Raw genomic sequence first — 9,702 nt, forward strand, 5'->3', positions numbered from 1 at the left:
CCTCCAAAAACTTTACTAACAGCCTACTGTTGACCACAAACCTTACCAACAACATAAACATTCAAATAACACCTACTTTGTATGTTACATGTATAATATTATCATAGTCTTACAATCAAGTCAACTAGAGAAAATGTTAAGAAAATTATAAGGAACAGAAAATATGTTTACAGTACTGTGCTATATTTATCCAAAAAAGTCCACACATAAGTGGAGCTGCGCAGTTCAAACCATGCTGTTCAAGGGCCACCTGTACAATCTAACCCTAAAACCAAAGCAGCACCCTCTTCTGGGCACTGCTGGAGACACATCAACTAATAGTCCTCTGACTCTCCTTTCCTACCCTCAGCGCAAGGATACTTAATGTCCTTGAGGGACACTTGAGAAATAGCCTCACTCATTAGCAACACACTTAAGAACAATTTGCAAGGGAGGATCCCTGCTGCAGAGAACTCACGTCCTCACATTTTATCTACCTCATCACATTTAATGGTCCTCATTAACTTCAATTCCAGAGGGTGGCATTTCTGACCTAGTCCTCCTTACTGCATGCCTCCTTTGAAGTTCATTGTGGACTAATTAAAAACAACCACCCACAGTCTTGCACTCCTGAAAGACAAAGATCCAAATCCACTGCCCCCAACAGCCAGAATTCCCTGTCTCCGCCCTGCCTCACTACCTACTCCTGTGCTCTCCAGCTCCCCCACACTGTGTGCTCTACCCCATAGATGAAAAGATCCCTAAGCACCCTCCCAGGGGCTGCATGGCCCTTATCTACAAAGCCTGAGCGTTACAGGTGTTGAAGGTCTTCAATGAGCAGGCACTCTGAGGCACACAGCTGGGACAATCTGCTGTGCAATACTGCCAGACTTCACAGCAAAGAAGGGGACTCCATGTGCAAAGATATGGAGGAAACAGTGTGTTCAGGGACCAAAGAGACGGTGTCTCTGGCTGAAGCACATAGGGCCAGGAGAGAGTACTGGGGACTGTGGCTGGAAAAGGAAGTGGGAAGCAAGCTCTAAAGGGCTCTAAATGGAGTTGATGTAAGCAGAAAAGCCAGTGAAGGACATTGACAAAGATGAATCAAAGTAGGAAGACAAGCACAAAAAAAGGGTGTTCCAGAAGTCAAGATGAGAATTCCATTAAGTAACGGGCATGAACATAAAATGTAGTTAATAAAGTTATAATAAAACCGAGGGTATTGGTAGAAGGGCACACAATGCAGGTCAGTATCACCGGATAAATAGTCCAGTATCAGATCCTAATAGACATATTTTTTAACTGATACGTGGAGTATCAGCCAAACAGTCAATATATGTAAAGCACTTAGGAAAGTGTCTGGTCCACAGGAATCAACCAGTAAATTTTAGTGGCTATCCTTATTACCATTTGTTGTTATGGTGGTTGCAATTATTGCTAAAAATCAGTATGGAAAGGGAAGATTCCTTCAAAAAGTTAAGAGGTAAAGAGGAGAAGAGTAAGCAGGAGGAAAGAAGCAGGCTTTACAAAGAAGGAAATTAAACCAAATACTGGAAATATACGAGACACTAAACAACAACAACAAAAAATTACTAAATGAGTGAATAATATTGATAAGCCAAGGGGAAGGAGATTGTGAGACAGTCAGTACCAGAGAAAGGGAGATTCACTACTGGCTCGAAGACCCAGAAGAAATGACAAAAATGCAATCAAGATCACATACAGAGAAATCAGCCCTGAAAAGGAATAGTGTACCTCACACTCTTGAGGCAAAAAGGCAGTAAAAATGAGAGAAGACCTAACTATGTCGGTGTTTCTAAAAAGGGGTCCTTAGGAAGAGCTGCATCAGAATCAGCTGAGGTAATTATTTAAAAAGCACATTCTTGGGCTCCCACCCCACACCCACTGAAACCAAACTTCTAGGGGAAAGCAACCTGCATTTGAATGCCCTATGATCCAGTGGCTTCCTTACAGAATAATGGAATTTAGGAGACTTCACATCCATTGGCCCCTATGGAGAAAACAAAACTGACCCCTTGCCAGGCCAGGTCCCACAGCTGGAGAGGAAAAATCCTCTTTATGCCCTGAGATAAGCTAAAAATAAGGAAGAAGCTTCTACCTAGAATTAATCTCCCCAAATCAATGAAGCCTTGAGCCCTTTCCTGTAAATTACCGACTCCTTAACATAAAAAGCTTTCTCCCTGACATCTGTAATACTAACTTCTATAAGTATGATAATCATGTGAGGGAACTGCTGTTTTACCCACATGAACACACTAACTGTAACCTTGGTAACCTTGTGGCTTTTTTCTCTTTAAATGTCTACAGTGTCATTTATTCAAGGAACCATTCTTCTTGAGACTGGGCTCCTAATGTTTTTTCAATTATTCCACCGCCTTTAATAAAGGAGGAAGTGAAGTGATCTCCTAAAAGGAAGATGGGAAGGGAGGGAGGCTTGAAAAAAGCAGAAAAGGTGTGATACACCTGTTGAGAGTCCGAGAAAGGGCACCTACTAGGATCAGAGAAGAGACTGCCAGGCAGTGTTCAGAGCCTGGATGAGGCTGCACATCACAAATGTTCAGAGAGAAGCTAATGCGTATGATATTCACCATCACCCAGCAGCCTGGCAGAAGCAGCAAAAAAAACGAACTTAGGTTCACCACAGGTTTGGAATTGGCAGGGCAGGTGCAAGAAAAAGTGAAGGGTTCAAGGACACTTAATGACCCTTAGTGAGGGGTACAGGTATGGGAGGAAGGGAAAGACACCTGTAGGACCTCTCTTGGGCCCAAACTGTATGTGGGTGAAGAGAGGGATAAAGTTACAGGCAAATTTTCTTCTACATTCCAATTACTGTTGTAAGGATGGGCTTGCTAGTAGCAGCAGTTTTTGGGTAAAGGTAAAAACAATATGGAATATACTAGAAGCTATGTATCAATGTGAGGTTACTTATCCCTTTTTTACCTCACAACTCTTTGGAGCAGAGATCCTTAAACCAAGGTGTGCAAACTGAGATCTTTATAAGTTGTCACGAGGCAAAGGACTCACAGTCTACCTATGATACAGTTCAGATTCGAATTCAAGCGTGACTGACTGCAAAACTTGTTTTCAATCCATCTACTAGCCCACCGACCTCACCAGGAACAGCTAGGTTCCACTTCATAGGATAAAGGGAAACCAGCTTTCTGGTAGAAAAAAAGGGTTGCAGGGAGTATTCTAAGAAAGAATTAAGAATATTGGGACATTTTTTGGCAACAGAACTGAAGAAAATGCGAGAAGCATAATGTGGGAGAATTAGCAGGGAGAAGAAAGCAAGGAACAGGCAATAGCAGCTGTTAATAATAAATGTATCGGACGCTGGCTGAAGGAGTATGTGCATGGGGAGGGTGGGGGTGGAAGGAAGGAAGTGAGAGGAAGAAAACGAGCTCAGACCACTCACCATTGTTATGTGAGACGTCTCTCAAAGGAGGTGGAGGCCCCACCTAGATAAGAAGAGTCCTCATGCCTGGCAGAAGGAGGTCACTCTTATTGCACCCTTAATCCAAACCTTTCCTTCTGCCCACTTTGGGGAGCAGCCTGGGTGACTTGGTTTGCTCCTCTTTGCGATGCTTTCCATTGCTCAGAACAATCCCAATGCCCTATAACATGACTGAGGTCCACAGTTTCAAAAGTGAGATTATAGGATCCAGGCTGGATATGAAAGAAAGCAAGAGGGAGACTGATAGACTGAAAAAATAGAGACGGGATAAAGAACAGGTTGACTTAAAAAGCACATACCCTTTCAACCAGCCGCTATAGTCCTGCTATTAAACTGTAAAGGAACTTGCACATGTAAGAAAATAATAATATCTAACATTTACGTAAAACTTACTATACGCTAAACACTACTATATGTAACCTTCTTGATTATCCCTACTATACAACCCACAGGAAAGAATTCCATATTCCCATTTTACTGATGAGCACAGTGAGGCACAGATTTTAAGCAGTTTGTTATGGTCACAATAGCTAGCATTTAAACCCACACAGCGTGACTGAAGTTTTGTTTTGTCTTAACCCAAGGCACCAAAGATGGCTGTGAGATCTGTCCCCTGTCCAGAGGTGCCCACAGGGAGTAAGTCCAAGAAACCCCGTCCACATCCGCTTAACAATTCATGCATCTTGAGCACAAAGCTGCATCCACCTGAGAACTTTCCTCTTTGCCCAGGCCCCTCCGTTTGCCAAGCTGTGTGTTCAAAGGACCAGGTCCATGCAAAAAGGAAGCCTCTCTAATGCACACGAGTTGCCATACGGTCTAACCGTAGACCCACCTGAGCCACAGAGCTGTACTAACTTCCGTGTGGGAAGATTTTTACACGGGTGTTTAATGCAGCACTCTGTGTAGTGATGAATTTGGAAAATGGATTAATAAACTGCACTATATTCTTTTTTTTTTTTTAAGATTTTATTTATTTAGTCGACAGAGATAGAGACAGCCAGCGAGAGAGGGAACACAAGCAGGGAGAGTGGGAGAGGAAGAAGCAGGCTCATAGTGGAGGAGCCTGATGTGGGGCTCGATCCCATAATGCCGGGATCACACCCTGAGCTGAAGGCAGATGCTTAACCGCTGTGCCACCCAGGCGCCCCTGCACTATATTCTTACATTGGGATGCTATGGAGCACTTAGGAGGAATGGACAATTTGTTATGTACATGTAGATTTTCTTTTTTTTTCCTAAAGATTTTATTATTTATTTGTCAGAGAGAGAGAAAGAGAGAGAGCACAAGCAAGAGGAGGGGCAGGCAGAAGGAGAAGCTGAGCAGGGAGCCCGATGTGGAACTCAATCCCAGGACCCCAGGATCATGACCTGAGCCAAAGGCAGGCGCTTAACCGACTGAGCCACCCAGGTGTCCCAGTACATGTAGATTTTCAAACACTGAGTGAAAATCAACTTGCAAATTATGTACAGGAACAAGAAACAGTATTACATTTTTTTTTAAGATTTTCTTTAGGGGCGCCTGGGTGGCTCAGCCGTTAAGCGTCTGCCTTCGGCTCAGGTCATGATCCCAGGGTCCTGAGATACAGCCCTGCATCGGAAGCCTGCTTCTCTCTCTCACACTCCCTTTACTTGTGCTCCCTCTCTCACTGTCTTTCTCGGTCAAATAAATAAATAAATAAATAAGATTTTCTTTGGAGATGTGTCATTTATTTATTTAACAGAGAGAGAGCAAGAGAGCACAAGCAGGGGGAGCAGCAGAGGGAGAGGGAGAAGCAGACTCCCCACGGAGCAGGAGGCTGGATCCTAGGACCCTGGGGTCATGACCTGAGCCAAAGGCAGATGCCCAACTGACTGAACCACCCAGGCGCCCCAAAATTATATTTTATATACACACACATACACATTCACCAAATTCATGACAGCGGTTGCTTCTGGTGAGGAGAGGGGATCAGAATCTAGGGGTAGAGCACAGGAAAGAGACTTAAATGTACCTTTAATGTTTCATTCACTCGAATAAGACTCGAAACAAATATGACAAAATGCTTATTAGTATTAATTCTGGGAGGCAGGCATGCAATTACTCAAAATAAAGATTATTTTTTAAGAACAGACTTAGTGGGAACCTGGGAGTCACAGAGTTAGAAAGCTGTGCTGTGAGACCAATAATTAGACTTTCATGGGGGGCCTGAGTGGCTCAGTCAGTTAAGCTTCCAACTCTTGGTCTCAGCTCAGGTCTTGATCTCAGGGTTGTGAGTTCAAGCCCTGCATTGGGCTCCACACTGGGCATGGGACCTACTTAAAAAAATAATAATAATAATTGGAATTTCAGGGTTCATGGCTTTAGAGGTGGAATGATCGTGGGTGGCAGCAAGGTCTGGGGTGCGGCCATTCAAATGGGTGGCTGACATGGAGTGGAGGTGGGAATCAATGGGGTATAAGAAGCGAAGGATCCAGATGTGACACCAACATGTTGTTGAAGTTTTCCAGAATGATGACAAAAGCCAGGTGAGAAGAGACAGGTGCCAAAGTTCTCATTGAATATGGTTATAGGGCAAGGAGATTACTCAAGCCAAAAATGAGGATGGTAAGAGGGTGGAGTATATGTGCATCAGTGAAGGAGTGGTTGCTGAAAGAAGCCAGACGGTGAGCAGAAAGCATGCTTAGTCCATCTCCAGGCCACACACAGTGCAGGGAGAAGGAGTGCTCTGCACAGGAACTGCTGGAAAGCAGTGTTATTCAGGAACAGCTGGTGTCAGTCAGGTAAGGAGAGAGTTACCTCAAAAATCCCACTGAAATTCTAATGGTATAATTCCACGATCTAAAACTATGGGTTCAACGAACAGCAATGGCAGGTTTTACTGGCAAACAAATAAGCAAAGAACCAGGGAAGCTGTGTATTGGAAATAAAGCCACCAAGCACAGCAAGGAGGAGCGAACGCTGAAGGAAATCACCACAAAGCCAAAGGCCAGACAACCAGGGGAACTGTCAGGAAATCGGGTCAGCACTGAATGAGTGAAAGGACCTGAGGGAGCAGGCACAGAGATTCCAGAACATTGTAGGTGAAGAGGTGACTGGTTTGGGAAATGACTGTGCCTCTGGAAACAGCTGTGCAGATGTATTGCGGAATGAACAGAGAGAGGGGCCCACCCAAGAAGTAACTTGAGGGTTAGAGTCCAGAATGGACCCAGATGACAGGGAAACACCAATATATGAGACTTAAATCCTTTTAGAGATAGAATTAGAGAAGTGACTAGACCAGAGTGTTGAAGAGGAAGACAGGCAAGAGCCCAGGAAGGGGACGGGCTCACTGGACGCCCACAAATGCCCTCCCGGGCCATTTTCAGGCTAAGGCAAACTCAGGGGCTGTTTCTGCAACACTCATGCCAAGACATGGCTTCTACTCCACAGTACTAGAGCACCTCTCTGTAGGGCTTGCAGGCACTGTGGGGACACTGAGACAGGGAGGCACGTGTCCTCTCAGCTCTGGCAGGCCCACATTTACCAAGTGGACTGTTCACTGATACCAGACATACTAATTTACAGAGACTCCTTTATCTACGGGCAGTATACAATGTGCTATAAAGACAGTTAGCCACCCTGATCAAGGCCTTATTCAGAAAACACATCAATACCTTTCTTTTTTATTATTATTATTATGTTCAGTTAGCCAACATATTATGTTCAGTTAGCCAACATCATTAGTTTTTGATGTAGTGTTCAGCAATTCATTAGTTGTGTATAACACCCAGTGCTCGTCACAACAAGTGCCTCCATTGATCCCTTTCTGGAAAAAAAAAATCACCATCCCTCATACTCAGTCTGGGGCAAGGGAAGAGCTGAGCCTCACACACTATATCCTTCTCCTTATTTTTTCTCCAAACTCCCCTCCATCTGTGTTCAGGCAATCTTTTTTTTTTTAATAATTTTTTATTATATTATGTTAGTCACCATACACTACATCCCTGGTTTTTTATGTAAAGTTCGAGGATTCATTAGTTGCGTATAACACCCAGAGCACCATGCAATACGTGCCCTCCTTACTACCCATCACCGGTCTATCCCATTCCCCCACCCCCCTCCCCTCTGAGGCCCCCAGTTTGTTTCTCAGAGTCCATAGTCTCTCATGCTTCATTCCCGCTTCTGATTACCCCCTTTCTTTATCCCTTTCTTCTCCTACTGATCTTCCTAGTTCTTATGTTTCATAGATGAGAGAAATCATACAATTGTCTTTCTCTGCTTGACTTATTTCACTTAGCATTATCTCCTCCAGTGCCATCCATGTTGCAGCAAATGTTGAGAAATCACTCTTTCTGACGGTGAGTAATATTCCATTGTATATATGGACCACATCTTCTTTTTTTTTTTTTTTTATAAAGATTTTATTTATTTATTTGACAGAGATAGAGACAGCCAGCGAGAGAGGGAACACAAGCAGGGGGAGTGGGAGAGGAAGAAACAGGCTCATAGCAGAGGAGCCTGATGTGGGGCTCAATCCCATAACACCGGGATCACGCCCTGAGCCGAAGGCAGACGCTTAACCGCTGTGCCACCCAGGCGCCCCTGGACCACATCTTCTTAATCCAGTCATCTGTTGAAGGGCATCTCAGCTCCTTCCACAATTTAGCTACTCTGGACAATGCTGCTATGAACATTGGGGTGCATACAGCCCTTCTCTTCACTACTTCTGTATCTTTGGTATACACCCAGTAGTGCAATTGCTGGATCTTAGGGTGGTTCTATTTTTAACTTTTTAAGGGACCTCCACACTGTTTTCCAGAGTGGCTGTACCAACTTGCATTCCCACCAACAATGTAGGAGGGATCCCTTTTCTCCACATCCTCTCCAACAATTGTTGTTTCTTGCCTTGTCAATTTTTGCCATTCTAACTGGTGTAAGGTGGTATCTTAGTGTGGTTTTGATTTGAATTTCCCTGATGGCTAATGATTTTGAACATTTTTTCATGTGTCTGTTAGCCATAGGTATGTCTTCATTGGAAAAGTGTCTGTTCATATTTTCTGCCCATTTTATGAATTGTTTATTTGTTTCTTGTGTATTGAGTTTGAGAAGTTCTTTGTAGATCTTGGATACCAGTCTTTTATCTGTAGTGTCATTTGCAAATATCTTCTCCCATTCCGTGGGCTGCCTCTTAGTATTTTTGACTATTTCCTTGGCTGTGCGGAAGCTTTTTATCTTGGTGAAGTCCCACAAGTTCATTTTATCTTTTGTTTCTCTTGCCTTTGGAGATGTGTCATGAAAAAGGTTGCTGTGGCCGATGTCATAGAGGTTGCAGCCTATGTTCTCCTCTAGGATTTTGATGGATTCCTGTCTCACATCAAGGTATTTCATCCATTTGGAGTTTATCTTTGTGTATGGTGTGAGAGAGTGGTCAAGTATCTTTGTGTATGGTGTGAGAGAGTGGTCAAGTTTCATCTTTTGCATGTAGCTGTCCAATTGTCCAGGCACCATTTATTGAAGAGACTGTCTTTTTTCCACTGGATGTTTTTTCCTGCTTTGTCAAAGATTACTTGCCCAAAGAGCCAAGGGTCCATTTCTGGGGTCTCTATTCTGTTCCATTGGTCTATGTGTCTGTTTTTGTGCCAGTACCATGCTGTCTTTGTGATCACATCTTTGTAGTATAGTTTGAAATCCGGCAACATGATGCCCCCAGCTTAGTTTTTCCTTTTCAACAATTCCTTGGCGATTCGGGGCCTTATCTGGTTCCACACAAATTTAAGGAAAACTACCAAACTCATTCTATGAGGCCAGCATTACCTTGATCCCCAAACCAGGCAAAGACCCCATCAAAAAGGAGAATTAAAGACTGATATCCCTGATGAATATGGACACCAAAATTCTCAACAAGATCCTAGCTAATAGGATCCAACAGTCCATTAAAAGGATTATGCATCACGGTGAAGTGGGATTCATCCCTGGGATGCAAGGGTGGTTCAACATTCACAAATCGATCAGCGTGATAGATCATATCAACAAGGAAAGAGTCAAGAACCATATGATCCTCTCAGTTGATGCAGAAAAAGCATTTGACAAAATACAGCATCCTTTCCTGATTAAAACCCTTCAGAGTGTAGGAATAGAGGGTACATTCCTCAATTTCATAAAAACCATCTATGAAAAGCCTACAGCAAATATTATTCTCAATGGGGAAAAGCTGGAAGCCTTTCCCTTAAGATCAGGAACACGACAAGGATGCCCACTCTCACCATTATTATTCAACATAGTACTAGAA

Source organism: Ursus maritimus, unplaced genomic scaffold (genome assembly GCF_017311325.1).
Source record: "Ursus maritimus isolate PB19 unplaced genomic scaffold, ASM1731132v1 scaffold_12, whole genome shotgun sequence".
Lineage (NCBI taxonomy): Eukaryota > Metazoa > Chordata > Mammalia > Carnivora > Ursidae > Ursus > Ursus maritimus.